Source organism: Lontra canadensis, unplaced genomic scaffold, assembly GCF_010015895.1.
Source record: "Lontra canadensis isolate GAN:19392208 unplaced genomic scaffold, GSC_riverotter_1.0 scaffold1, whole genome shotgun sequence".
NCBI classification, from domain to species: Eukaryota; Metazoa; Chordata; class Mammalia; order Carnivora; family Mustelidae; genus Lontra; species Lontra canadensis.
Window position 1 is genome coordinate 116288123 of NW_022630995.1, and position 22481 is coordinate 116310603.

At 41.5% G+C, this 22481-nt stretch overlaps 1 pseudogene; it reads right to left on the reverse strand.

Moving 5' to 3' along the window:
• Positions 1-12897: 12897 nt before the first annotated feature.
• On the reverse strand, positions 12898-13983 carry LOC116868318 (annotated as a pseudogene).
• Positions 13984-22481: the final 8498 nt, after the last annotated feature.

Consider the following 22481-nt stretch of genomic DNA (forward strand, 5'->3'; position numbering starts at 1 on the left):
TGGCTTCCCACCTGGCTGGATGTGGGGCTCGATCCCAGGACCCTGGGATCATGACTGGAGCGGAAGGCAGATGCTTAATGACTGAGCCACCCAGGCACCCCTGTACCATCCATCCTCTAAAGGCCTGCTCATCTTTGCTAAATAAAAATAATTTGCTCTTTCCTCTAAAGTCTCCATCTCCCTTCCTCTTTCCCTATTAAAATGGTAGGTAAGCCTAAATGTTAAAGCTACCTCTATGACTTAGTCATTTTTCTCTGGAATCGCCCAAGTGTACATGAGATATGCAGGTTAACAACCTTCTGTTTGTCTTTCTCTTGTTAATCCATCTCTTATACAGTGGTCTCAGCTAAGAATCTAGAAAGGGAGGGGGGAAATTCATTTTCCTCCCCTATACTTGTTACAATGCAGATTCCCGGCCCAACTCCCCAAAGGGTCTCATTTAGTAAGTGTGGGTGCGACCCAGGAATATGCATTCTTAAAACATCCTGAGAGATTCTGATGCAGGCGGTCCTTAGATTACCCTTTTCCAAACCCAGCCTTTGGTTTTTATTGGAGGGCCTGCACCCTTAATTAATTAGTCACCACCTAAGAATGATAAGTAAAATTAGCCAAAGACATACAGAAATACACACTCGTATTTGAGCAAAGTTTACACAGATAAAGTCCTAAGATTGGGACTGAGCAGAATGCAGGACATATGTAGGAGAATCCCATGCTTCAGAGCCCTTGTTCTAACCAAATGCAAAGTGATGGTTTTGGGCTACATGATCCTCTTCTCCCTCAGTGTAGCACTGGAGCAAGAGAAGGCAATACAATTCCTCATTTGCAAATGTTTCATTACACAAGAAACAATGGTTTAGTAGAATTAAAAAAATATATATATTCATAAAAGATTCAAAGATTCTTAGAATTCTTTTTTTCTTTCTTTCTTTTTTTTTTTTTTTTTAAGATTTTATTTATTTGTTTGAGGGAGAGAGGGGATTGAGCACCAGAAAGAAAGAGAGAGCACCAGGGGGAGGAGAGGCAGAGGGAGAAGGAGAAGCAGACTCCCTGCTGAGTAGCTCCCCCCCCCCACCCCCCAAACATGGGGTTGGAGCCCAGGACCCTGAGATCATGACCTGAGCCAAAGGCAGATGCTTAACCTACTGAGCCACACAGGCGCCCCAGATTCTTAGAATTCTTAAAAAAGTTTCTAAAAACTTAATGTTGTCTGGGTGGCAGGAAACCAGTAAAGGCCAATATTTTATTTTCTGACCCCCAGTATCTACTGTTCTACTGGTATTTGGGCTCTACAGGGGTGCCTCAGGAATGGGAAGCTCAGAAAGTCCTGAAGCAGTTATGTTGTACCTCTCATGGCCCTCATCATTAGAATTCTCTATTGTGGAAGAACTTCCATCTAAATTTATTGGCCTCATTTTTGCCCTGTTCCCACCCACTGCAAGTATTTGAAGACAGTTTTGTTTTCTATTCCAAATCTTCATCTCCCAAGATAACTTCTAGGCTCCTTCAATTGTTCTTCATTTTTCCTATTTTCAACCCTTCACACTTACTGCCCACTTTTGAATACTTCACCAAGATCCATCTCTATATGCCTCATAGAATACAAAATAAGGCAAAAAGATTGATGACCAGACGTCTTAAATGTAGTTATTGATTCGCTGCAGCCTTCTTAGAGAAAGTACGGGGAAAGAAACTAGTTTCTCCTAATTTATGCAATTCTTATCATTCATTCATTCAATAATTGTATGTCAAGTACCTACTCTGTGCAAAGCACTGGGCGGAGTGTTGGAGATTACAAAACAAACAAACAAACAAAAGACAAAAGGAACTCCACTTGGGAAAGCAGGTAAGAAACAATTATAACAGAATAAAGGGGGCTGGAAAAAGGGTAAGTTTAAAAACTAAGAGAGAGCCTCTTAACCTGGAATGTTAGGAAGTGTGAGAGTCAGGGAAGTTTTCCAGGAAAGATGACATCTAGAATATCCTTGTATAAATTGGCTTAGCACTCAAGTCATGCTCAGAAGTATATAAAGGCTGCTCTCATAGATGGGTTTAAATCACACCCATGCAAATGAAATAAAGAAGTCTGAACAGGCCTGAGCACTGTTGTGAAATTATATTTATCATATTTAACATTGGCAGAGAGAGTTAGGGAAAGTCCAAGACTCAAAGTTGTTCACTCACAGTATCAGATGGTAGAGGGCAATATAAAAGATATAACAGGACTCCCGCTGTGGGCAACACAAAACCAGTTCAATTTACTTTAAATTAGGAAGAGGATTAATTGGTTTAATGCCTGCAAATTTAAGGAATAAACTTCAGGAAAGGCTTTATTCAGGCACTCAAATGATGTCCTCAGGATATACTGTCTCATTAATCTCTAGGTTCCACTTCTCTTTTTCAGTGGCTTTGTGCTCAGGCAGCCTGTGTTGACTTCAAATATCATTTCAGTTTTACAATCCCAAGAGAAAGAGTTTAGCATAATGCTAGGATTGACCCCCCTGTCTCAGCTGGGATTGTAGGCACACCTCTGAACAAATCATTGTGGTCAGGAGAAATTGTTACACTTTGAAGGCTGGCCTGGATAACATTCCCACTTCTGGAACCCGGGATTAGATTTACCTCTATCTGAACTATATAGTGTAATACTTGGAAGAAGTAGTTTCTTCAGGGAAATAAAGAAAATGAGATGCTTTCAGCAGAACTAAGACTAGACACTGGCCATTCAAAACCAAACACACAAAAATCTGGTTGTCCAAATCATAGGGACAAAGAGAAAATACATTCACATTTTTGGTTTATAGTCAATCGAGCTGTTCAATTCAGGATTTATCAACTTTTGAGCACAAGGTGCTATAAAATATGCTAAAACAAGCCAGACATAGCCCCTACCCTTTGGGAGAAATTGCCTAGAACTTTGCTCTCAAACTTGAGTATGCATAAGATTTCTTGGGGAACTTGTTTAAAATGCAAGATCTGGACCCACTTCCAGACTTATTAAATGAATTTCTGGTATTGGGGTCTGAGGATCAACATTGTTTTAAAGCAGGTGATTCTAATAGAAGCAATCCCTGCATAACACTTTAAGAAACAGTTGTCTATGGGGCTCCTGGGTGGCACAGTGGGTTAAGCCTCTGCCTTTGGCTCAGATCATGATCTCAGAGTCCTGGGATCGAGCCCCACATTGGGCTCTCTGCTCAGTGGGGAGCCTGCTTCCCCCTCCCCCTCTGCCTACCTCTCTGCCTACTTGTGATCTCTGTCAAATAAATAAATAAAATCTTTTTAAAAAACAGATGTCTAGATGGTATTAATAAATATACACACATAAAAATAATAATGCAAGGCAGAAGTAGAAATATTTGAGAGTTTCAAATTGTGTGTTTTAAGAGTTTAGAGCAACCTTTCTTGATCAAAACTCTTCAAAGTGTAGAGATAGAGGGTACATACCTCCATATCATCAAAGCCATGTATGAAAAACCCACAGCAAATATCATTCTCAATGGAGAAAAACTGAGACTCTTTCCACTAAGGTCAGGAACACGGCAGGAATGTCCATTATCACCACCGCTATTTAACATATTACTAGAAGTCCTAGCCTCAGCAATCAGACAACAAAAAGAAATTAAAGGCATCCAAATCGGCAAAGAAGAAGTCAAACTATCACTCTTTGCAGATGATATGATACTTTATGTGGAAAACCCAAAAGAATCCACTCCAAATCTGCTAGAACTTGTACAGGAATTCAGTAAAGTGTCAGGATATAAAATCAATGCACAGAAGTCAGTTGCATTTCTATACACCAACAACAAGATGGAAGAAAAAGAAATTAAGGAGTCAATCCCACTTACAATTGCACCCAAAACCATAAGATACCTAGGAATAAACCTAACCAAAGAAGCAAAGAATCTGTACTCAGAAAACTATAAAGTACTCATGAAAGAAATTGAGGAAGACACAAAGAAATGGAAAAATGTTCCATGCTCCTGGATTGGAAGAATAAATATTGTGAAAATGTCTATGCTACCTAAAGCAATCTATGCATTTAATGAAATTCCTATCAATATCCCATCCATTTTTTTCAAAGAAATGGAACAAATAATCTTAAAATTTATATGGAACCAGAAAAGACCTCAAATAGCCAGAGGAATGTTGAAAAAGAAAGCCAAATTTGGTGGCATCACAATTCCAGACTTCAAGCTCTATTAGAAAGCTGTCATTATCAAGACAGTACGGTCTGGCACAAAAACGACACATAGATCAATGGAACAGAATAGAGAACCCAGAAATAGATGCTCAACTCTATGGCCAACTACTTTTCGACAAAGCAGGAAAGAAAGTTCAATGGAAAAAAGACAGTCTCTTCAACAAAAGGTGTTGGAAAAATTGGACAGCCACATGCAGAAAAATGAAACTGGACTATTTCCTTACACTACACATAGAAATAGACTCAAAATGGATGAAGGACCTCAATGTGAGAAAGGAATCCATCAAAATCCTTGAGAAGAACACAGGCAGCAACCTCTTCCACCTCAGCCGCAGCAACTTCTTCCTAGAAACATCACCAAAGGCAAGGGAAGCAAGGGCAAAAATGAACTATTGGGACTTCATCAAGATCAAAAGCTTTTGCACAGCAAAGGAAACAGTTAACAAAACCAAAAGACAACTGACAGAATGGGAAAAGATATTTGCAAACGACATATCAGATAAAGGGCTAGTATCCAAAATCTATAAAGAACTTTAAAAACTCAACACCCAAAGAACAAATAATCCAATCAAGAAATGGGCAGAGGACATGAACAGACGTTTCTACAAGAAGACATCCAGATGGCGAAAAGACACGTGAAAAAGTGCTCTACATCCACTCGGTATCAGGGAAATACAAATCAAAACCACAATGAGATACCACCTCACACCAGTCAGAATGGCTAAAATTAACAAGTCAGGAAATGACAGATGCTGGTGAGGATACAGAAAAAGCAGAACCCTCCTACACTGTTGGTGGAGGTTCCTCAAAAAGTTGAAAATAGAGCTACCCTACGACCCAGCAATCGCACTACTGGGTATTTACCCGAATTACCAAATGTAGTGATCTGAAGGGGCACGTGCACCCAAATGTTTATAGCAGCAATGTCCACAATAGCCAAACTATGGAAAGAACGTAGATGTCCATCAACAGAGGAATGGATAAAGAAGATGTGATATGTGTGTGTGTGTGTGTGTGTGTGTGTGTGTACACTATGCAGCCATCAAAAGAAATGAAATCTTGCCTTTTGCAAGATTTGCAACAACATGGATGGAACTAGAGGATATTATGCTGAGTGAAATAAGTCAATCAGAGAAAGACAACAATCATATGATCTCCCTGATATGAAGAATTTGAGAGGCAACTTGGGGGATTTGGGGGGTAGAGAAGGAAAAAATGAAACAAGATGGGATTAGGAGGGAGACAAACCATAAGAGACTCTTAATCTCACAAAACAAACTGAGGGTTGCTGGGGGGAGTGGGGGAGGGAGAGGGTGGTTGGGTTATGGACATTGGGGAGGGTATGTGCTTAATGTCTATAAAAAAAAAATAAATTAAAAACCACTGTAAAAGACAAGCGCTATGCGGGCTCCTGGGTGGGGGGAAAAAAGAGTTTAGAGCAAGCAGGGCTTAGTTTCTGCTATAAGAGATTAATGAAGATTTGGTGGACATGGAGATATGTATTCAGGGTTTCAATAGCAGATGAAAGAGCAGAATATTTGAAGTGAAAGAAACAGTGTGAACCAAAGCACAGACCCTTAAGATGCCCAGGAATAATAAGAATTGCATTCTTGGTCAGGTGCCTGGTTGGTTAAGTTGGAAGAGCATGTGACTCTTGATCTCGAGGTCGAGAGTTCAAATCCCATGCTGAATATAGAGATTATTAAAAATAAATAAACTTAGAAAAAAAAAGAATTGCATTCTTGGTAATAAGCTTTAAAAGTAACTTAATGCCACTGGATTGTACACTGAAAAATGACTAAATGGGGGCTCCTGGGTTGCTCAGTTTGATTATGCATCTGCCTTTGGCTTTGGTCATGACCTCAGGGTCCTTGGATGGCACCCTGAAGCAGGCTCCTTGCTCAGTGGGGAGTCTGCTTCTCCCTCTGCCTCCGCTGCTCCCCTGCTTATACTCTCTCATGCTCTTGCTCTCGGTGTTAAATAAATAAATAAAATATTTTAAAAAATGATTAAATGGCAAATTTTGTTATGTATGTTTTACCAGGTGTTTTTTGTTTTGTTTTGTTTTGTTTTTTTAAAGTTAAGATGAACTGGTGGAGGAATTCTACCTGTATTGCAGAAAGCTGGCCTGAGTCTGGAAATCCTTGATAGTCAGAATCCTCTCAACACTTAAAATATGGCAAAGGGGGCACCTGGGTGGCTCAGTGGGTTAAGCTTCTGCCTTCAGCTCGGGTCATGATCTCAGGGTCCTGGGATCAAGCCCCACGCTGGGCACTCTGCTCAGCAGGGAGCCTGCTTCCCCGCCCCCACCCCCACCCGCCTGCCTCTCTGCCTATTTGTGATCTCTGTCCGTCAAATAAATAAATAAAATCTTAAAAAAAAAAAATACAGCAAAGGATCTGGGGCATGGTCTTTTTTTTTTTTTTTAAGATTTTATTTATTTATTTGAGGGACAGAGATCACAAATAGGCAGAGAGGCAGGCAGAGAGAGAGGAGGAAGCAGGCTCCCCATGGAGGAGAGAGCCCCCCGCGCACGCGCCTGGATCCCAACCCCCTGAGATCATGACCTGAGCTGAAGGCAGAGGCTTTAACCCACTGAGCCACCCAGGCGCCCCAGGGTCATGGTCTTTATCAGCAGGAACCATGTACAAATATTTGCTCACTTTGGCACAATCATCAGAAATGACGGGGCCCTGGCCCATTGGGCAGGATTGTCCTGCGGTGCCAGGGACCTGAACACCTTCCCACAGGGCTCTCAGGGCAGGAGCTGGGCAGCCAGGGCGGTGAAAAGGTACGTGAGGGCTCAGGAGAGCAGAGGCCTTACCTCCTGAATTGGAAGTATTTTAATCCCTTCAGCACTGATATGACTCTATGGGTATAAAATAGCTGAACACCCGTAACAGTTGTGGGGATTGTGGGCACTGTGTTCGTAGAGCACTGATTCAGCGGAGGGAAAGGTATAAAGAAGGCTAGATTTGTCTTTTCCTATCACCTCTCACAGAATTTATCTCCTCCATTAAAAGCACACCTTTCCTCCTCTCCAAACTTCCTGCCTTCCAGCTACCTCATATACACACCTCAAGGCTCCCAGTTCCAACGAGTATACTCTGATTTCCTTCAACAGCATAAGCGCAATGTGTTCGGAGTTTTTCCCAAGCCGGTCCTCCAGCATTTTCTTTACATACCCACCCAAGCTTGTTCCCTTATATCAGTTTACATGACAACCCGCCAAAGAAATTGACCTGATAAATTAATATGAAGATGATCTGCAATTTTAGTAAAGACATATGGAGGCACCTGTGGACCAGAGTGGTGAGCAAATCCCTGTTGCTCTAATTTTCATGAGAAGGTTGCTGGAGGAGGAGCCTTTTTTGAGAACGGACTCATGTCTGACATCTCTCAGATGATGTCTTGAGGATCTCTACTCACGGATGACATTTGGTACAGCTACCCCTCAAATACTTTTGCCTGAAGGAGGCAGGATGACTAAGTAAAATAACATCCACCAAGAATCTCAAAACTCCCAATAATTAACAGCCTCATTTGCTAACATGATCTCAAACGTGTCTGGGTGTACTCTTCTCAAAACCCTTTCCCTTCCCACAAACTTTCCTGGAGAGCCCTAAAACAATGGGATTAAAAAGATGAAGTGATTAAATGAAATGAGGTATCCTGAATTGGATCCTGGAGCAGAAAAAGGATATTAAGGGGTGCCTGGGTGGCTCAGTTGTTAGGCGTCTGCCTTCGCCTTGGTCGTGATTCCGGGATCCTGGGATGGAGCCCCGCTTTGGGCTTCCTGCTCTGTGGGAAGCCTGCTTCTCCCTCTCCCACTCCCCCTGCTTGTGTTCCCTCTCTCGCTGTGTCTCTGTCAAATAAGTAAATAAAATCTTTTTTTTTTTTAAAGAAAAAGGATGGGGTGCCTGGGTGGCTCAGTGGATTGGACCTCTGCCTTCGGCTGGGGTCATAATCTCAGGGTCCTGGGATTGAGCCCCGCATTGGGCTCTCTGCTCCGCAGGGAGTCAGCTTCCCCCTCTCTCTCTGCCTGACTCTCTGCCTACTTGTGATTTCTGTCTCTGTCAAATAAATAAATAAAATCTTAAAAAAAAAGAAAAAAAGAAAAAGGATATTGATGGGAAAACGAACAAAACCCAAATGGAATCTGTAGTTAATAATGTTGTACCAGTGTTAATTTCTTAGCTTGGGCAAACATACCACAGTTATACAAGATTCTAACATTGGGGAAAGCTGGGCCAAGTGTATACAGGAACCATCTGGGCTATCTTTGTATCTTTCTGTAGATGTAAAATGACCCCATAATAAAAAATTTATTTTTAAGAAAGGTGAAGAAAGATGAGAATCTAAACCATAATTAGCCTCTATTCAAGGAATGTCTATATTCCATTTTATGCCACTCTTGGTATAAAATCTTCCTCCAGCTCATTCACACCAAACATTCCAGTGTTTTAGCAACATTGCGTCATACATAATCATTAAAAACAGGGTAAAAAAAGTAATCCGAAAAACAGACAAGTAATCATTAACAACACTTTAGGGAAAACATGCTTATGTTGATCTAGATTACAGGTATGAGGGGAAAAAATATCCCCAAGAATTGCTTTTGTAAAAACTTGAGGATTTAATCAAACCATCACTGGAGGTACCTTGGAGAATAAGTCTGGGAAAAGGCAGGGAGACTTATGTTTTTGATTCAATGTATTTTTTGTATTGTATGACTTTTTTTTAAACAGTGAGAATGAATTATTTTTACCATTTAAAAAAACAAATATATATAGTTTTAAAGATTTTATTCTTAAGTTATCTCTACACCCAACATGGGGTTTAAACCTCCAATCCTGAGATTAAGAGTCACATGCTCTACCCACTGAGCCAGCCAGCAACCCCAACAAATATATATATATATATATATATATATATATATATATATATATTTTAAGTTTTTATTTATTAATTTGACAGACAGAGATCACAAATAGAGAGGCAGGCAGAGAGAGAGAGAGAGGAGGAAGCAGGCTCCCCGCTGAGCAGAGAACCCGATGTGGGGCTCAATCCCAGGACCCTGGGATCATGACCTGAGCTGAAGGCAGAGCCTTTAACCCACTGAGCCACCCAGGTGCCCCACAAATATATATATTTTAAGAGCAGTTTATATACCATGAGGAAAAAATAGCTATGTTTGAAATGGAACACCAGAATCATTATAATTATAAAATAAAAGAAAGAAAAAGAGGGAAGTAATATGGGAGGAATTATGTGTAAATGTTCATAATGCTTATATATGATGTTAAGATGAATTTTTTATCTTCTGCATTTTATATTCTCTGTAGTCAACATGTAGTTTTTCTTTATCAGGAAAAATAAAAGTAAAAATTACAACCTCTACATACATGTTGTTATCAAATTTTTTTGCACAAATATTATGACATATATCCCTTTGTGGTTCTTTAAACTTGAAGAAATTGTGAATTTTAGAACCTGTATCATAAACTATCTTCAGAAAAAACTACATTAAGAGAAATAGGTTTTGAGAACTTGGCCACTGATGCACAGGTTTAGTTTCCTTTTCAAAGTATTTAGGAAAAAATCTAGCTGTGTACAAGGGCTGCCTTCTCAAAATACTAGGAGTAATGACCAGGGAGATGATATTTGAATATTCTTGTTAATTGTTTGAAACCAAACACTTAATAACTATTTTCTTTCTTTCTCTTTCTTTTTTTAGTAAGTGTTTTCCAAAGAAAATCTTCAAACCTCTGACTTCCTTTGCTGTGGTCTCTTTTCTCATCTTCACTTAAATATCCCTGAGGCACCACAAATAAAACAAACCTGAAATTAAATCCAACATCTTTTTTTTTTTTTTTTTAAGAATGTATTTACTTATTTGACAGAGAGAGACACCACAAGAGAGGGAACACAAGCAGGGAGAGTGGGAGAGGGAGAAGCAGGCCTCCCGCTGAGCAGGGAGCCCAATGCGGGGCTTGATCCCAGGACTCTGGGGTCATGACCTGCTCGGAAGGCAGATACTCAAGGACTGAGCCACTCAGGCGCCCCCAAATCCAATGTCTTAATGGTCTTAATACCATCACGTTCCCAGACTTCTCCTCCCACCTTCCCTGGAATTGAAAGCAGGGTTTTAGTATCTCTAGCAAAAATTAATCAGATCTGGAGGAGATTTCACTTAGCCTATGAGGGTGCTTAGACCAGGAGGGTCACATTCTCTTTCAGAGCTAAGTGGAATATACACAGCCAGGCTGGAGAAGGAGGAAGTTCTCAGGAAAAGCAGTGTGACTGCTCCCTTAGAGCAGAGATTAGCGGGCAGAGTGTCGAAACTACGAAGAGAGAGAGATGTTTAAAGGGATTTTTAAGAAAGTTTGCTCCATAATATCCCTCATCCTCTAGCCCACCTCCAGTAGCACTCCATCCTTATTCCCAAAGCTTCTCAAAAAGCAGACTGCCCGGGAGCCCCTGGGTGGCTCAGTGGGTTAAGCATCTGCCTTGGGCTCAGGTCATGATCTTGGCATCCTGGGATCCAGCCCTATGTCAGGCCCCCTTTTCAGCGGGGAGTCTGCTTGTCCCTCTCCCTTTGCCGATCCCCTGCTCATGCTCTCTCTCTCTTAAATAAATAAATAAAATCTTAAAACAACAACAACAACAAAAAATGCCTGTGTTTGAAACCTGACTCGGCTTACTGGCTGTTGGCAAGTTAACCTACCTCTCTATTCATTGATTTCCTCATCTGTAAGTGGCATATGGTCACTATCTGGGTTATGAGAATTAACTGAATTAATCCTCTTCCATAACTGAAATAATGTTTAGATGGCTACAATAGTTACCAACTTGTTCTTCCTTTCCTCAGGATCTTCTAGCCTTGATGTCTTTCACAACGGCTCCAGAAGGAAACTTGGGTGGCTCAGTCAGTTAAGTGTCTGCCTTCAGCTTGTGAGTCCTGATCTCAGGGTCCTGGGATGAACCCTACCCCCAGGCTCTCTGCTCAGCGGGGAGTCTTCGTTCGTCTCCCTCTCCCTCTGCTCCTGCTCTCTGTCACTCTCAAATACATAAATAAGATCTTAAAAAAAAAAAGGGTGGAGAGATTCTTTAAAATATGGAACTGTGGGGCTCCGGGGTGTCTTAGTGGGTTAAAGCCTCTGCCTTCGGCTCAGGTCATGATCTCAGGGTCCTGGGATCGAGCCCCACATCAGGCTCTCTGCTCAGCGGGGAGCCTGCTTCCCCCTCTCTCTCTGCCTGACTCTCTGCCTTCTTGTGATCTCTATCTGTCAAATAAATAATTTTTTAAAAAATCTTAAATAAAAATACAGAACTGTATGCATTAATCCCCAGCTGAAACCCCTTTGAGTATGGTCAAGTCACCCTTTGTTTCCAACGCAACTTTTTTTTTTTTTAGGCTTTAATATTTTATCCAAATTTTACTTTATGTTAATTATAGCATTAGAAAGGAAGGATCTAATTCCACACGAAATGTCAGACTCTAAAATGTACCCATTAAACTACTAAAAAATAAACCAAATGATAAGAATATAAATAGAAATCCAATTTAGATTTGAATGATGTCACAACGTGATTACAGTCACAGAGACTGTTCCTGCTTGCAGCTAGAACTCTTAGAAGCTGTTTCATCTGGTGCAAGGGCAAAAAAAAAACCAAAAACAACATGAAAGGGAATTAAGGGAATTAAGTTGAATTACTGGTTTCATCACATCCATCTTCTCCACCCCAAAATGGCACATAAAAAAACAGCTACTATGCACTGCAGACTATGTGGTGTAAAAGAGGTGTGGAATGTGGTGGAAACAGGTCATGAAAATCTGTCTAAAGTCTCTTTCAGGGACTCCTGGGTGGCTCAGTGTGTTAAGCATCTGCCTTCAGCTCAGGTCATGATCCTGGGAACATGGGTCCTGGGATCTAGCCCTGCATCGGGCTCCTTGTTCAGCCGGAGTCTGCTTCTCCCTCTCCCTCTGCTGGTCCCTCCCCTGCCCCCCGCTTGTGTGTGCTCTCTCTCTATCTCAGATAAATAAAGGAGATCTTTAAAAAAATTTAAGTCTCTTTCAGATGAGTTAGTACACAACATCAAAGAACAAGCTAAACAAGCCTCTTCTCCATTAGGGTAGGAAACCAAGGTTCATGTCTCAGGAAGTCATAATTTTATTCATGTACTCTACCTATTTGCAAACTGCCTATAAATTATCATCTTCCATAGGAGCCATTTCTAGATAAAAAAGAAATCTGACATCACTATAGGTCATCAAGTTCCCCCCAAGTCTACAGCTGAAATGACCTTTTTTTGGAATTTGTTTTTCCTTTATTTCTGAAAGGGCAATACCTTAAAGCAGAATCATCTTTTTTTTTTTTTTAAGGTTTTATTTATTTATTTGGCAGAGATCACAAGTAGGCAGAGGCAGGCAGAGAGAGAGAGGAAGGGAAGCAGACTCCCCACTGAGCAGGGAGCCTAATGCGGGGCTCGATCCCAGGACCCTGAGCTCATGACCTGAGCTGAAGGCAGAGGCTTAACCCACTGAGCCATCCAGGCGCCCCAGGCAGAACGATCTTTAGTGTGGAGGTCTGAGATGATATTTAGCAATGCTGCATCCCAGACAAAGGTACCCAAATCCTGAAGGTAGCTATGCTGCAAAATAGTTTAAAATTAAACGATTGCACAGTATTCAATTATGCTTGCATTCCAGGCCTAGACCAAGCTTGTGGCCACCAGTGTTGACATTCGTGCCATCCAGCAGAGCTCACAGTGTCAGTCTGACACCCCTGGCTTTAGGATCTGAATGTATCCTAAACCCATCGGAATGGAGTTGTTCACATCAGTCGGGAAACAGGACATCAGGTCCAGCAAGTGTTAGTTGCTGTCTAGACCAGAATGACATTGGTCTCCAACTTCTTGTTCACCTTCTGATAAATGGAGCCACTACACTCTATCCTGTCATTTATGTTAGTGTGAAGCTGCAATTCATCAGTCTTGCAGCCAACCGCAAAGTTGCTCTTGGTACCCCCCAGACTTTGTGATCTCAGGATTCATCTGGGAGCTAGCCAGCCAGCCAGTCTTCTTGACCTGGCACCTGAACACCCCAGACTGAAGGCCCAGCCATGTAGAAATCCACATCCAGGTTGATGCACTCTTGCTTATGCCCTGTCCTGATTTTATCATCCCACCCTTTCGCTGCTACTCTCTCCCTGGCACCCTGCCCCTGTCCCCCATGAGAGGATGAATCAAAGGTCAGCTTCAGTCCACATGCAAGCTGATCTTCCACAAAGATTTCCATACCTCATATGTTCACAGTGTTTCATTTCTCTGTAGACATCAGACCATGTTTGGTGCATCTACTTGGTTTCCAGGCTAACCCTCACTTTGCTGGTTGGTTTCAGTGTTGGATGAACTTAAGTTTGTACATTCCAGTTTATTCTCAGATTTTGTCTTCCTTCCTTCCTCCCTTCTTTCCTACCCCTTCCTTCCTTCCTTCTTTCTTTCCTTCCCTCCTTTCTTCTTTTAAGATTTTATTAGAGAAAGAGAGAGAGAGCATGAACAAATGGTGAGGGTCAGAGGGAGAGGGAGAAGCAGACTCCCTGTGAGCAAGGAGCCTGATGCCAGGCTCCATCCCAGAATCCTGAGATCATGACCTGAGCTGATATCCCTAGGATTTTGTTTCCAAATCACATTTTATGAAGCCATATCCATAGCTCTTGGGGAAGACATCCCTGGCAGATTTGCCAGGATGAGCATTTAAGGGAGGCACAGCCATCCCTGGCTCAGTGGCAGTGGTGTCAGCTGGGTGGTGGCTATAGCATGAGTGATGGAGCCCCAACTCAAGTTGATCCTTAAGTCCTGCTACTTCCCACCACCTACCTATATCATCATTGCCCACACACCTGGCACAGGCATGACTCTGGGCCTCTCCTTATGTTCTCTCCTTTCTTTTAACTAATGAGTTGCTATTAAGCCTTCAAGACTACTGTTAAAAGATTTTCCCTTCTGTGAAGTCTTTCTCAGCAATCACATGCAAAAGTGAGTCACTTCCACTTCTTTGTTTCCATTTCACTTGGTATGTAGCCCGGCTTTTGTACCTAACAGGTTGTGCTGGAATTACGTGTTTATGGATCGTTCTCAGTAAACTGTGATCTACTCAATGAGAGGAACTGTTCTTAATTCTTTGTTTGTCCAAAACCACAGCCATATCCCAGGCACATCAAAAATGTTTAATAACAGTGTGGTGAGTGAATGAGTGAATAAAGCAATGGATTAGTAAAACACCTCAGGTGATATCTCCTTGGGTAGAACAATAAAGACAGTAAAGTGGTGACAAGTAGGATACAGGCTCTACCACTGTGGCCATGTGACTGGGCAAATTTCTGACTTTTTGTGCCTTGGTTTTCTCATCTATAAAATGGTGACAATAATACATTTCTAGTTTTTTGAATTAAATAACAAATGTACAGTGCTGACTTCAAGATCTGGCACATAGTAATGATTCTATATCTATTAATGATTATTGTTGTTATTGATCACGGAGAATCACTGAGAACTCCATGAGAAGTAGGCGCTATGTTCTGACTTTTACCATTTAATTCCTGACAGCCACGGTGCTTCATATACAATAGGCACTCAATAACGATTTTTTGAATAAATATCAAAGTAATAAAAAAAGAAAACAAAAGAGAAAGAGAGAAACAAAACAAAACCCCACACAGGGTAAATATGGGTGCATTTAGAACAAATAGGTGTTCTTTGTGCCAAGAACAAAGATATTGCCAAATCACCTCAGGTCCTCACCACTGGCCTAGATGACAAAGTGGCCCTGGAGTTTCTGAATCTTTCATTTACCCTCATAGGAACTTTGCCCACCTCATTCACAGTGCTCTCTCTCAAGACACTGAAAGGAAAAGGGATGCTATATATACAAGGAGTGACATTAAGAGCCAGGGAAGCCTGTTTTTTCTTCGGTAGCCCATGGACCCATGACCTGCTGAAACGACTTAAAAAAAAAAAAGATTTTATTTATTTAGATAGAGTGAGTGCAAGTGGGGGGAGCAGAGGGAGAGGGAGCAAGAGAATCTCAAGCAGACTCCATGCTGAATGCAGACCCTGACATGGAGTTTGATCTCATGATCTTGAGAGCATGACCTGAGCCGAAATCAAGAGTCAGATGCTTAACCAACTAAGCCACCCAGGTACCCCTGAAGCCACATTTTTCTGGTCCTTGGTTTGATCTATAAAAACCAAACCTTAAATATTTGCAAACCTGGGGCGCCTGGGTGGCTCAGTGGGTTAAAGCCTCTGCCTTCAGCTCAGGTCATGATCCCAGGGTCCTGGGATCAAGCCCCACATCAGGCTCTCTGCTCAGCGGGGGGCCTGCTTCCCTTCCTCTCTCTCTGCCTGCCTCTCTGCCTACTTGTGATCTCTGTCAAATAAATAAATAAATAAATAAATAAATAAATAAATAAATAAAAATTTGCAAACCTATTTGCAACCAGACTAGATGATGCTGACTTTAGTAACTGTTACTGCATTATAGAAATAGAGTCAAAATGAGATTTGTAAGGGGTATGTCTTAGTTCAGGCTGCTATAACAAATTACCATAGACTGGGTGATGTGTCAATAATAGAAATTTATTTGTTGGGGTGCCTGGGTGGCTCGGTCATTATGTGTCTGCCTTCGGCTCAGGTCATGATCCCAGAGTGCTGGGGTCAAGCCCCACATCAGGCTTCCTGCTTGGTGGGGAGCCTGCTTCTCTCTCTCCCACTCCCTCTGCTTGTGACCCCTCTCTTGCTGTCTCTTTCTCTGTCAAATAAATAAATAAAGTCTTTTTTTAAAAAAAAGAAATTTATTTCTCACATTTCTGGAGGCTGGCAGAGTTGGGTTCTGGCAAGGGTCATCTAAGCTAGATTGCTGACTTTTTGTATCTTACATGGCAGAGGATGAGAGCCAGCTCTCTGGCCAAAGGTTCCACCCTCATGATTTAATTACCTTCTAAAGACCCCAATTCCAGATACCATCACATTGTGATTAGTTGCAGCATATGCATTGCCAGAGTGAAGAAAAAAACATTCATCAGGTGACCTGCTTCTTTACATAGAGGAGGCAAAACTTTACTCATCTTAGGTTTTCAGCTGGGCTCTTTAACAAAGAGACAGATTAATAAGAGAAAAACAATTTAATATGTACAGTGCAGTTCATCACATTGGAGAAACTTGAAGAGTAATTCAAAGTAGTGGCTTAGAACTCTGGCTTCTGTAGCATCTTCATCAAAAAAACAATACATTTATAGAGAAATAACAGGACAAAGGAAAGTAGTTTTAGGCTTCCAAGGGTGGCAAACTGAGGGAAGGTAAATAGATGGGAGGAAGCTAATGGAGTAAAGTTTGTTTGTAAATTCCTTTTTTATTGTCCTTGAGCTGAAGTCTGCCTCCAGAAAAAGGAGAATTTATATCTTGCTTGTAAGCAGAAAGAGGGCAATCAGAGAGAAGAGTTTGCTGCTTCTTAATTGCCTTAAATTTGAAATAATTTTTATGTTAAAGAGGAATTTTGGGGGTGACATATTCTGGTCTCCCCTATTTACTATCCAAAAAAAGCCTAAGGAAAGAGAAAAAAGTTTTAAATTTATTTATTTTTATTTAAATTCAGTTAACATATAATGTATTATTGGTTTCAGTGATACATCAGTCTTAGATAATATCCAGTGCTCACATACCCTCCTTAATGTCCATCACTCAGTTACCCCATCCCCCACACCTTCCCCTCCAGCAACCCTCAATTTGTTTCCTATGCTTAAAAGTCTCTTACAGTTTGTCTCCCTCTCTGGTTTTGTCTTGTTTTATTTTTTTCCTCTCTTCCCCTATGATCCTCTGTTTTGTTTCTTAAATTCCACATATCAGTGAGATCATATGATAATTGTCATTCTCTGATTAACATATTTTGCTTAGCATAACACCCTCTAGTTCCATCCATGTCATTGCAAGTGGCAAGATTTCATTTTTTGATGGCTGAGTAGTATTCCATTGTATATATATACCATATTTTCTTTATTCATCTGTTGATGAACATCTGGGCTCTTTCCATAGCTTGGCTATTGTGGACACTGTTGCTATAAACACTGGGGTTCACATGTCCCTTCAGATCACTACATTTGTATCTTTGGGATACACACCCAGTAGTGCAATTGCTGGGTTGCAGGGTAGCTCTGTTTTCAACCTTTTGAGGAACCTCCATACTCTTTTCGAGAGTGGCTGAATCAGCTTTCATACCCACTGACAGTCTTAGAGGTTTCCCTTTCTCTGCATCCTCTCCAATATCTGTCATGTCCTGACTTGTTAATTTTGGCCATCTGACTGGTGTGAGGTGGTATCTCCTTGAGGTTGTGATTTGTATTTCCCTGATGCCAAGTGATGTTGACTTCATGTGACTGTTGGCCATTCAGATGTCTTCTTTGCAGAAATGTCTGTTCATATCTTATGCCTATTTCTTGATTGGATTATTTGTTCTTTGGATGTTGAGTTTGATAAGTACTTTATAGATTTTGGATACTAGCTCTTTATCTGATATGTCATTTGCAAATATCTTCTCACATTCTGTCGATTGCCTTTTGGTTTTGTCAGCTGTTTCCTTTGCTGTGCAGAAGTTTTTATCTTGATGAAGTCTCAATAGCTCACTTTTGCCTTTGTTTGCCTTGCCTTTGGAGATGTGTCTAGCAAGAAGTTGCTGCAGCTAAAGTCCTAGAGGTTGCTGCCTGTAGTCTCCTCTAGGATTTTGATGGATTCCTCTCTCACATTGAGGTCTTTCATCCATTTTGAATCTATCTTTGTGTACAGTGTAAGGAAATGGTCCGGTTTCATTCTTCAGCATGTGGCTGTCCAATTTTCCCAGCACCATTTGTGGAAGAGACTGTCTTTTTTCCATTGGTTATTCTTTTCTGCTTTGCCAAAGATTAGTTGACCATAGAGTTGAGGGTTCCATTTCTGGGTTCTCTATTCTGTTCCATTGATCTATGTGTCTGTTTTTGTGCCAGTACCATAATGTCTTGATGATTATAGCTTTGTAATAGAGCTTGAAGTCCAGGATTTTGATGCCTCCAGCTCTGGTTTTCTTTAAGGAAAGAGAAAATTGAATAGGAAATATTACGTCATGGTAGTCTACCAGTTTGAACCCCAAAATGGAAAAAGAAAGCAAAGGGCGGGGATGCTGGCTAGCTCAGTCAGAAGAGAATGTGACTTGGGACTTGTTATCTCTCAAGGTCTCTATTGCTGGGCAGTGGTGTCAGGAATTCCCCACAGAAGTGCTGGCTGTTTAGGCTGCTTTGAGTACAGCCTGGAGCAAGATATAGTTAGAGGAAAAGAAGCAGCAGAAAGCCGATGATCTCTGGCTGGAGATGAGGTACTCAGGTCTGCAACTCTGAAGCTATAATCCTCAGCATTGCTGTCAGTCTGAGGCTTTGCCACATTTTTTTTCTTCTATAAATTCTAACATGGACTTGCCTGCTTCCCTTTTAATATCACCATCTTGTGTGGACAAGAGTATCTCTCCTCTATAAGCCACTGAAGGACAGAGTGAAGTCTCACAGCTTGGTCTGTCCCTGATACATGCAGTCTGTGGAGGACTTTTATTTTATTATTTTATTTTTTTAAAAAGATTTTATTTATTTATTTATTTATTTATTTATTTGAGAGACAGAGATAGACACAGTCTCCCCACTGAGCAGGGAGCCCAATGTGAGGCTTGATCCCAGGACCCTGGATCATGACCTGAGCCAATGCTTAACTGACTGAGCTACCCAGGTGCCCTGTGGAGATTTTTAATGAGGTGCAGGTGCAGATTGGGTGTAACCATTCTGTAGATTTGTTGCAGTGACTGGAATAGCTAGATATTTTCTTGACACCAAGATGTTCTCTTCGAAGTACATTATGTTGATTTGCATTAAGCTCACCTGCATGTGATGATATGCTATCACTGAAATGATAGTGATTTAACCAAGAGAGTTCATTTCTCTTGTGCTCAAAGCAGTCTGGAGGTAGGCAGTGCCTGTGTGGAGTCTCCACGGTCATCAGAGAGTCAGATCCTTTTGTCTTTTCTGCCCCATTATCCCAGCACATGAATATCAACCTCAAAATCACGTAGGCATCCAAGTGGTAGGGAACACCCATTCACAGATTTTCCAGGGTCCACCTAAGAAGGGCAGAAGATAGTAAGTAAAAAGCTTTAGGGCTAGGTCACCCTCCTGTATCTAGAAATCTCACCTTCCTTTTTCTTTAAACTCTCCAAGACTAGCCATTAAAGACCAATCTGAGCCACCAGGCAAGCTAAGAGGTCAAGTGAATGTCAGATGTGAGCTGAAGAAGGAAGGAGGAAGAAAGAAAACAAAATTCTATGAAGCAGCAGAAATAACCCCAAACATCAGAGACATTGTTTTGGAGGCTATTTGGGTTTATACCAAATCCCTGTACATAAATTTGGGCTTATACTAAAGAGCTGTACATAAATTTGCCATTTGCCTGTTTAGCACTATTATCAGTCAGAATCTCAACAGAAAACTGGGTTCCACTCAAGTTAGATCATTTGAGCAAGTGATCTTTGTGCACAATTTTGTGTACAAATTGTGTAGCATCACCACAAGAGAATGCCTTAACCTGGGGTCAGCAGCAGCAGAGTGGTTAGGACCCCATGGCCTGAAGGGATGAGGGGAGGGAGTGGTTATTGAAAGGAATGCAAGGACTTCCCTGAAAAGAACTGTGACATTTGGGCGAGAGAAATAGACTGAGGAAGGGAACAAAGAGAGTTAATGCTCCTATTCCCTTCTTTCCTAAACTCTCTAGGGTTCCCCATCGGATGAACTTAACTGAAACCAGAGGGCAAGGGAACCCTTTGGTATGGTCCATACAGGTGAACTTCTTGGGACAGGAAAGGGTAGAGTAGATTTGGAGGGACAAAAGAAGATATAAAGCAAGAGCACTGATATTAAACTGCAAATAAAGAGTAAAATAAAATCACTTTCATCTGCATTCCTTTAATGCTCGTTCCATTACTGACTGTGGTAGCCAACCTCCCAAGTAGCCCCCAGTGGTTCTTGCATCAAGAGGCAAGAAGTGTTGGAGAAGTGTTAGAGGGTGGCTTCTGAGGCTGGGTCCCATTGAGGCTTCTGCCTTATTGGATCACTTCTTCTGGATGATGCTAGCTGTCAGGTCACAAGGATACTCACATGGGTGTTTGTGGTATGGAGCTGAAACCTCCTATAGCAACCACTTACCAGCCATGAGAGAGAACCACCTTAGAAGAGGACATCCAGCCCCAGCCAAACCATCGTATGACAGCAACTCTGACTGTTACCTTCACTGCAACCTCATGAGAGACCTAAGAAGAGACCCTAAGAAGCTCCCAAATTCCTGACTCTCAGAATTATGTGAACTAATAAATGTTTGTTGTCCTTCAAGCAATAGAGTAATTTGTGGTGCAGCAAAAGAGAACTAATCATGATTATTAATTTAGGTGTCAATTTGATTTTATGCTGCACCAACTGAGCCAGCCAGGAACCCCTCAGACAACACTTCTTCTTTTTTTTAAAGACTTTATTTATTTATTTATTTATTTATTTATTTATTTATTTATGAGAGTGAGACCACTGGGGTGGGGGGCAGAGGGGAAGGAAGAAGCAGACTCCCTGCTGAGTGGGGAGCTTGATGTGGGGCTCGATCCCAGCACTCGGATCATGACCTGAGCTGAAGGCAGATGCTTAACCGATTGAGCCAGTCAGGCACCCTTTAGGCACCCCTCAGACACTTCTGACATCAAATGGGTGTCCTACAATTTAACTCAATTTTGACAGTAGCCACCTGGAGCTAGCACAGACCTCACAGGTTAAGAGTTCAGTCTCACAAGGCTGCACCTACTTCAGATGGCAGTTACAAGTCTCAGGTAGCCACCTGAACTTCTGACCAACCAGCCATAAATCAGGGGTTCTCATGACCTCCTCCTCAGGCTCAGTAATTTGCTAGAAAACTCACCGACTTAAGGAAATGCTCTACTTAATCTTCAGTTTATTATAAAGTAAGTCTTTGTCTGTTTGGGCTGTAAAAAGTACCATAGACTGGCTGGTTTATAGGCAACAGAAGTTTATTTCCTACAGTTCTGGAGGCTGGATGACTGAGATCAGGTGTCAGCATGGTCAGGTTCTAGTGAAAGCCCTCTTCTGGATTACAGACTATTTTTTTTTAAGATTTTTATTTATTTATTTGACAGACAGAGATCACAAGTAGGCAGAGAGGCAGGAAGAGAGAGAGAGGAGGAAGCAGGCTCCCTGCTGACCAGAGAACCCAATGCAGGGCTCTATCCCAGGACCCTGGGATCATGACCTGAGCCAAAGGCAGAGACTTTAACCCACTGAGACACCCAGATGCTCCTGGATTATAGACTATTAACTTCTTGTTGTATCTTCACATAGTGGAGAAAGGATGGAGAGAGCTCTCTGTGATCCCTTTTTATAAGGGCACAAGTCTCATCATGAGGGCTCCACCTTCATGACCTAATTACCTCCCAAAAGACCCCTCTCCTAATACTGTCACATTAAGAATTAGAATTTTTACTTCAGAATTTGGCAACAATAGGGAAGAGTATACAAACATTCAGTCCACTGCTGGAGACAACTCTAGAATAGCCAAAAAAAAAAAAAAAAAAAAAAAAAGATGAAAAGGGCAAGTTATGGAGGGAAGGGCACAGAGTTTCCATGTCTTCTCCAGAGCACATGTCAGCATCTCAATATGCTTACTGACTCGGAGGTTCCTTTACTAGGCAAGAGTGAGCAAATCACTGGTCAATGCTGATTAATCAGCAGATCAATCTCTAGCCCCTTTCTAGCTCCTCTCCCCTCCTTGGAGGTCAAGGAGTGGGGATAAAACTTCCAATCCTCTAATCGTGCCTTGGTCTTTCTGGTGACTAGTCCTTATGCTGAAGCTAACTAGAGGCCCACCAAAAGTAGCCTCTTCAGAACAAAAAATGCTCCGAGGACATTCCAAGGGATTTAGGAGCTGTGTTCTAGGAACCAAGGGCAAAGATCAAATATATATTCGTCACATTTAGCTTCAGCAAATGAGAACTTGTGGCCAGTCTTGTTTCATCTATGCCCTTTCCCACTTTCCCTCCACCCCCTCACCAGACTATTTTGAAGAAATTCAAGTTATCATAAAATTTCATTCATGATATTTCAATATTTTATCTCTAAAAGATAAGGACTATCTAACATAAGAATAATATTATCA